We start from the raw sequence: 9,193 nt of genomic DNA, 5'->3' as shown, positions 1-9,193 counted from the left end.
TGGGTTACACTGCCTGTGATGCTGAATAGGGGAGGGAGGGAGAGGAAACCATCATGCAACAGTCACTCTTCAATGAGTTAAGACACCCCCAGCATCCCATTAGCTGTGCATGCTCCTGCACTTATCGCTGTCAGGCACTAGGTGGCGCTGCACCCCCAGAGTATCAGGTGCCATTGCTTTATAGGGGCATAGTACCTTCACCATTTCCTCACAAAGCCAGTATTACTATTGCTGCTCACAACCATTATTTGGATAATTAGGATACCATTATTTTCAAGATATAATATTGGAGGGCACATTAAAGCAGATATAACAGACACAAATTAATGCAACTATGTATTCATTATTACAGTAAACCCCCGCTCCATCGCGCTTCAGTTTGCAGTCCCGGTATACTGCGTTTTTTTCTGTAATGTTATTTTACTATATAAATCATTGAAAATGAAATATTTTTGTGTTTTCCATAGCTCTTGTCTCTCAGTATCTTTTATGTGTTTAAATGAGTTTCTATTGCTTTAAAAGTGTGTTTAACCACCTCAATACTGGGCACTTAAACCCCCTTCCTTCTCAGACCAATTTTCAGCTTTTAGCGCTGTTGCAATTTGAATGACAATTGCGCGGTCATGCAACATTGTACCTAAACCAAATTTGTGTCATTTTTTCCCCACAAATAGAGCTTACTTTTGGTGGTATTTGATCACCGTCAGGTTTTTTCTTTTTTGGTGCACAAATAAAAAAAGACTGAAAAGTTTGAAAAAAAAAAAAAGTTTTTTTGTTTAGGTTATAAAATTTTGTAAATAGATATGTTTTTTCCTGCACTGATGAGCACTGATGATGCCGCACTGACAGGCACTGATGAGGAGACACTGATGGGGTGGCACTGATGGGCACTGATAGGTAGCACTGATGGGCACTGATATGTGGCACTGATAGATAGCACTGATATGCAGCATTGGTGGGCACTGATAGGCAGCACTGATGGGCACTGATAGGTGGCACTGTTGGGCGGCAATGATTGGCACTGATGGGCACTGATAGGCAGCACTGGTGGGCAATAATAGGCACTGGTGGGCGGCACTGATAGATGGCAATAACGGCACTGGTGGGCAGCACTGATAGATGGCAATAACAGCACTGGTGGGCAGCACTGATAGATGGCATTGGTGGGCAACACTGATAGGGAGGGCACTGGGGGGCTCTCTGAGCCCTGCTTGCCATCCCTGGTGGCCATGGTGGGCATCCCTGGTGGTCATCCCTGGTGGCTTAGTGGCACCCCTCCCCCCCCCCAGGGCTGCACTGGTAATCAATGTTCTGATTACCAGCACAGACCCCACCTGTGATCAGTGAGTAATTAGAAATACTCACTGATCACCCCAGCAGCAGCACCGATCCTCTGATCTTCTCCTCACTGACAGGATCTGTCAGGAGGAGAAGAGATCGAAGCTGTTACAACGGCTCTATTTACATTACATGACGGCTGTGATTGGACACAGCCGTCATGTGATCAGGAGGGCCAATCACAGGGCCCTCCTGCCGAATGATGTTGCTCTGTGTCCGAGGGACACAGGCACATCGAGATCGCGCCGCTGCGCGTGCCCACGGTGGCGCAATCTCTCTCCTTCTGAAGGACGTTCTGGAACGTCCGATCAGAAGGAGGAGACTCCCTCTCGGCCGTATATTTACAATGGCCCAGGTGGGAGGTAGTTAAAGACCCTAAAATGCTTTTAAAAGTACAGTGACAGTAAAAAAAAAACATGCCTACTGTGTATTTTATTAGGGTTTTTCTATTTCGCGGATTTTCACTTTTCGCGGGTGGGTCCGGAACGTAACCCCCCCCCGATGGAGGGGGGTTTACTGTATATCTTTATGGGCTCATTGAGATTAGCTGCACGCCAGCGCTGCTCCAGATTCTACTCCTCGTCCTCAATTGATCACTGTGCTTCCGTCTGTATACAGGTGTTGTGGTTCACAGTTTTTTTTTTTTTTTATTTTAACACATTTCATGTTTCATTTAATGTCATCAGTAACACAAGTTTTGCTTTTTGGAACATCCTCATGATTTTTGTTATTAAAATACAGTGTCTCACAAAAGTGAGTACACCCCTCACATTTTTGTAAATATTTTATTATATCTTTTCATGTGACAACACTGAAGAAATGACACTTTGCTACAATGTAAAGTAGTGAGTGTACAGCTTGTATAACAGTGTAAATTTGTTGTCCCCTCAAAATACCTCAACGCACAGCCATTAATGTCTAAACTGCTGGCAACAAAAGTGAGCTGCATCACAGTGGCCAAGACCATACAGAGGTTTAACAGGACAGGTTCCACTCAGAACAGGCCTCGCCATGGTCGACTAAAGAAGTTGAGTGCACGTGCTCAGCGTCATATCCAGAGGTTGTCTTTGGGAAATAGAAGTATGAGTGCTGCCAGCATTGCTGCAGAGGTTGAAGGGGTGGGGGGTCATCCTGTCAGTGCTCAGACCATACACCGCACGATGCATCAAATTGGTCTGCATGGCTGTTGTCCCAGAAGGAAGCCTCTTCTAAAGATGATGCACAAGAAAGCCCGCAAACAGTTTGCTGAGGACCAGCAGACTAAGGTCATGAATTACTGGAACCATGTTCTGTGGTCTGATAAGACCAAGATAGACTTATTTGGTTCAGATGGTGTCAAGTGTGTGTGGCAGCAACCAGGTGAGGAGTACAAAGACAAGTGTGTCTTGCCTACAGTCAAACATGGTGGTGGGAGTGTCATGGTCTGGGGCTGCATGAGTGCTTCCGGAACTGGGGAGCTACAGTTCATTGAGGGAACCATGAATGCCAACATGTACTGTGACATACTGAAGCAGAGCATGATCCCCTCTCTTCAGAGACTGGGCCGTAGGGCAGTATTCCAACATGATAATGACCCCAAAGTATAATTTCTTCAGTGTTGTATCATGAAAAGATATAATAAAAAAAAATGATTAAATCATAAAACAATCACACTAAATTACAGAGTGCTGGGCAATCAATAAATGACAGACATTGGGGGTTTTCAATTGGCTGTGATGGAAAAAAAGTTGTTCAGTTCCCATTGATCAAACTGTGAAACTGAAGGTTTCATCCTACAATTGATTTTCTATCAATCTGAATGTAAACAAAGCATTATTCAATTGAAAGAGGGATATTTGTGCACCCAAGAGGGATGTCTCTGCTTATAGCTGCAGAGAGAAGTTTGCAGGCAATCAATGTTAATGCATACACACATCCTTTTCAGCAATATTTGGTATGTTGATGTTCCGCAGTACTAATTAATAAATCTGTTCAGCAATACCACATAATGGGATTATTAGTCAGAACTGGTTTTATACAGAGATATATATATATATATATATATATATATATATATATACACAGTGCTCAGCATAAATGAGTACACCCCTTTTCAAATGTAAATACTTTAATCGATATCTCAATGAACACAAGAACAATTTCCAAAATTTAAACAAAACTGAGTTTTATAGAACATTTGTTTAGCTCACTACATGAAAGTAAGGTTAGTAACTTAGATTACAAAATCTTCTAGGTATGGAATGAACAAGTTGGTGACATATTGCAATATCTATCTTTTTCCATTCTTCAAGAACAACCTATTTTAGAGCCTGGATGCTGGATGGAGAGTTAAGGCCCGTACACACGAGTCGAAATTCGGCCAGGAATTTTCATCCAACAACCGATCCGCCGATTTTCGGCTTGTTAGTATGATGCTTCCGACAACCGACTCCGACTTTTCGTCCGAAAAAATCCTGGTGTGCAGGCTATACAATTTTTGTCGAGCGTCAAAACACGTCCGATTTTCGTGCAGTCAGTACTGATTTCAACAGGGAAAAATCTTATGAGCAAGACTAGGCATGCTCAGAGAAGAAAGAACACAAAGAAAGCAATCCAACACATGACATCACTTCTGAAGTAGAATTCTGTCGTACAGGAAAATTCGTGTGCAGTCTAGCACACATTCCAACCAACAGACACCACTCTGGACAAAAGACGAACGACCGGTCGGCGGAAATTAGTTGCATGTGTACGAGGCTTAATGCTCAACTTGTCTCTTCAGAATTCCCCATAGGTATTTGATTGGGTTCAGATCAGGAGACATACAATACTTGGCTGCCGAATCATGTTCGCCCTGTTCTTCAGAAGTGCAACAGTGGCCTAGATGTGTGTTTTGGATCATTGTTATAATGAAAAAGTGCACGACGACCAAGGGTAGCATCTTCTCTTTTAATATAGAACAATACATCTGTAAATTCATGATACCATCAATTAAATGCAACTCCCCGACACCAGCAGCACTCATGCAGCCCCACAGGACACTGCCACAACTATTTCACTGTAGGCACCATGCTTTTTTCTTTGTACTCCTCACCTTTGTGACGCCATGTAGTTTTGAAGCCATCAGTTTAAAAACATTTATCTTGGTCTCATCACTCCAGAGTACAGAGACCCAGTAGTCTTCTTCTTTTCCAGCATGGGCCCTGGCAAATTGTAGGCAGGCTTTTTTTGTGCATGGGCTTTAGGAGAGGCTTCCTTGGTGGATGACACCCATGCATGCCATTCCTCTGCAGTGTACGCCATATTGTGTCACAGGAAACAATCACCCCAGTTTGGCTTTCTACTTCTTTAGCTAACTGCAACGACGAACCTGCATGGCAATTTTCTTCAACCCTTCTCATCAGAAGACGCTGCTGTGGAGATGTTAACTTCCGTGGACAGCCTGAACGTCTCTCTCTGTGAGATAGTTGCAGTTCTATCTTTGTTACATTTTTGTATCACTTTTGCTACAGTATTCTGACTGATAAGTAAAACGTTGCTGATCTTCTTGTAGCCTTCACCTTTCTTGTGTAAAGAAATTATTTTCTTTCTGAGGCCCAAGTTGTGACCTTTCTCTTCCATGTGGTGCCATTGCTGACAGCATGAAATGGGAAGGGGTTTTCTTTGTTAAGTAACACCCTTTATAATCAACTGTCTGGACCCCTGTTTAATGAAAAATTAGACTCACCTGTAGTGGAATTTTTGTTAATTAGGATTTTGTTGTCTAAAATTTAGCTTTGCGCTTAGATTTTCATTGGGGTGTATTCATTAAGGAGTATTTCTAGTCTAGTGCCCCATAGAAAATGTTGATTCTGAAAAGAAAGTAAAGGTTTTCTGACAAATCTGTTGGGGTGTACTCATTTATGCTAGGCACTATATATATATATACATACACACACACAGTGTGGTACCCTACCAGGGGCTAAATATAGGTTGTAACCCAGGATCCTCATTCAGGAAGGTTCACGGGCTCCAGGGGGGATTGCTTATTGCAAAGGAGACTGGATTTTCAGTTTCCTCACTGGTTTCTTATGCCCCATACACACGTGCAGATTATCTGCAGACTTACCAAAACCATATAATATGAGGTCAAACCTAAACACTTTCAATTTGTATGCAATCCGGCAGGCCTTTGCACTACATAGAAAAGGTAAATCTGCAGACAAAAGTCTGCAGATAATCTGCACGTGTGTACGGGGCATAAAGTCCGTTTTTGGGACCTGCAGAGATAGAGATGCACGGGGGGACCGTTCAGATCCGCAAAAAAATGGACAGGTGCATCTTGACAGTCCGCCTGTGTGAAAGGGGCCTTACAGTCTGAATAAAAGCCAGAAGGCTAAGGCCCCTTTCACACATACGGTCCGTTCAGTTCATCAGTTCAGTCACATCAAAATGTATCAGTTTTCCATCCATTTTTCATCAGTTTTTCGTCAGTTGTTATCTGTTTTTCATCCGTTGTCATCCGTTTTTCATCCGTTGTCATCCATTTTTCATCCGTTGTCATACGTTTTACTTCCTATCCGTTTTTTTTTTTTTTTCGACGGATGAAAAATAGGGCATTCATCCGTTCAAAAAAACGGACATTGACGGAAGTGGATGAAAACGGATGTTAACTGATGATCATCCGTTTTTACATAGAGATACATTGATGTCTGTCAACGGATGGATGAAAAACAAACAAACGGACAGCATGTGTGAAAGGGGCCTAAGTGTCGGTTCACACTATGGCGACACGACTTCGGGGCGACTTAATGAAGTGGCCGTGCACCGCGACTTCGGTGCGGCTTGCACCGACTTCACATAATGGAAGTCAATGCAAGTCGCTCCAACTTCGGCCAAAAGTAGTGCAGGAACCTTTTTCTGAGTCGCTCCTATTAGATTGGTTCCAATTGCACAGAATGGAGCACGACTTGTCAGGCGACCATGTCGCCTGACAAGTCGGAGCAGTGTGAACCGGCACTTAAAGTTTGTTTTTTAAATAATTGTTTTTTGTTGTAAGTAGCTGTTAGAATATAATGGCATTATAACGCCTGACATAGATAACCTTACCATTTATTGTTGGTAAATCAATATGTAATTGACGCTAAATAAAAATAAAAAGTATTAGGCGGTAAAAATGTATGTGTACTGTTTATATATTATTTTTATCACCTTTAAAGGCCCAATATTTAGAAATAATGTGTAGAGTTCCTGTTTTAGGGTGGATTTTGGGTTTTCTGGATGGATGACCAACAGAGACACCTTTTTGATAGCAGCATTATCAGTATGAGGGGAGAGACTAGCAGTCTGAGTTAGATGGTTTAGTAAATTTAGATGGACTTTACTAACAAATTAAAGCCTAAAGGCCCGTACACACGTACCGATCGTCGGCAGACAAGCGTCGGCCGACGAATGATCTGCCGATTGTACGCTTGTTAGTATGATGCCTCCGACAGCCGTCAGCGCACATTCTGCCGACAAGAATCTGTCATGCAAGCATTAAAATTTTTGTATGCCGACACCAGAGCGGCCGATTGTTCGCCAGTCAGTGCAGAATTCGGCCGACAGACCGCAGATTTGCAAGACTGGGCATGCTCAGAAAAGAAAAAACACAGGGAAAGTTAACCATTACATGACATCACTTCTGCAGTCGGCTGTAGTCGGCGGACAAAATTCTTGTGCTGTCTTTTGCACTTTTCAACAGACACCGACAGCCCTGGACAAAAGACAGCCGATCGTTCGCCGACGATCGGTACGTGTGTACGGGGCTTAACAGCAACATTTTTGTTGGGATAAAGAGATTACACAGAAGAATAAAAGCTGACTGTTGTAAGCACCCCTCTCAGTGGTAAATGGTTTGTCTCAATCCCAACTGACACGAGTCGGATATCATGTTGCACCAGTGTGAACCAGGCCTAACTGGTTGGATCACCAGGTGAAAATTTAAAAAAAGCCTAAAAAAAGAAAACAAATGCGGCCATCACATCTAAGAATTATATTTCTGTTTTTTTTTTATTCCACTTTAAATGATGTGCTGTTATACAAAATATAAGAAGACAAACTTTTTCTTTTATTTTTTGCTAGCGAATAGGGAATGTTTTTTTTCTCTGTCTGTGTTCCATTTGGGAGATTTCACTTCGTATCCCAGAGACATAAGAGGATGTGAAAGGAAATATCCCAAAACTGAAATTAATTCCCATTAGATGGTTGGAACCAGAAAATTAGTCTTCATGGGAAGATTTCCCCTCTACTCCTATAATGTAGAAATTTGAATTTCACATCACTTTCTGTCTCAGTAACAACATTGATATTTATTTTTCTGTCTGTATCCCTGTTAGTGAGATACACTTCCATTTTCCCTATTGACGGTTATTGCCAAGAATGAAAGAGAAAGGAAAATCCTGATGTTTTGCTGCCACCAGAAGTTCTGCTGACAACCCCACTTTGTAGGGATTTCCTTTCACTTCCTGTTGTGGCTTTGGGACAGGAAGTGAAAAGAAATCCCCCCAATGGGACACATAGCAAAACTGACAGGGGTTACAATTTTTCTCTCTGTCAAAACAGAAAAAAATGGTTCTATTTCTACATTAACCTCTTCCCGACTGCCCGCCGCCTATTTACTGCGGCAGTGCGGCCCTCCTGCGCAAACCAACGTAGACCTAAGCCGGTCGCGCGCTTGCAGCTAAGGGGCGAGCGCGCTGTCGCCGGCGCAATCCCGCCCCCTCGGCAGTGGGGACTCTGATGCACGAGGCAGGTGGCTCCGATTGCCGCCTGACGCCCGCGATCGTTCCCCGCTGAGAGAGAAGAACTGTCAGCTGTTGTAAACACAGCTGACCGTTCTTCTCCCTTGAATGATCACAGAGCTCCTGTGATCCTTCTATATAGGAACACAGGTTTCTATGATCATTTCACAAGTCATGCGCCCCCCCCCCCCCCACAAAATCACTCCCCTAGGCTCACATTTAACCCCGTTAATTACCCACAGTGTTAACCCCTTCCCTGCCAATGTCATTACAGTAACGGTGCATATTTTTAGCACTGATTACTGTAGTAATGTCACTGGTCCCCCCCAAAAGTGTCAAAAATGTCAGTTAGGGGTCCGATCTGTCTGCCGCATTGTCGCAGTCCCGCTAAAAATCGCAGATTGCCGCCATTACTAGTAAAAAATAAAAATTACATCAATTTTTCCAGTAGTTAGTAGACGCGATAACTTTTGCGCAAACCAATCAAAATAAGCTTATTGGGATTTTTTTTTTTTTTTTTACCAAAAATATGTAGCAGAAAACAAATTGGCCTAAAAATGTTAAAACATTTTGGTTTTTAAATTTTGTTTTGAGAATGTTATATAGCAGAATGTGAAAAATATTGTTTTTTTTTTTTTTCAGAATTGTCACTTTTATTTTGTTTATAACGCAAAAAATTAAAAATCTCACAAGTGATCAAATACCACCAAAAGAAAGCTCTATTTGTGGGGGAAAAAAGACATCAGTTTTATTTGGGTACAGCGTCGCACGAACGCGCCATTGTCCGTTTAATTAACGCAGTGCCGAATAGCAAAATATGGCCTGGTCATTAAGGGGGAAAAAATCTTCTGGTCCAGAAGTGGTTAAAGTGGAACTAAACCTATTGATTTAACGGCTTCCCAAAATAGTTACATTCAAAGTATGTTGTGAATGATAACTGTCACAGTGACAGTGACAGTGTCAATCAATTTGTCAAGCTATCATATGGCAGGTGTCATAACTCTTTACTGGTGATCATAAGTGATGTGCATTGTATATGATAACTTATAGCACTTCCTATGAAATATAGCATTCCTCTAGTAGCATCTCTATGACATCCTCTGGAGCCTTTGCTG

The sequence above is a fragment of the Pelophylax lessonae genome (genome assembly GCF_965119305.1).
Source record: "Pelophylax lessonae genome assembly, chromosome: 5".
Classification (NCBI taxonomy): domain Eukaryota; kingdom Metazoa; phylum Chordata; class Amphibia; order Anura; family Ranidae; genus Pelophylax; species Pelophylax lessonae.
This window is presented reverse-complemented; position numbering follows the sequence as displayed.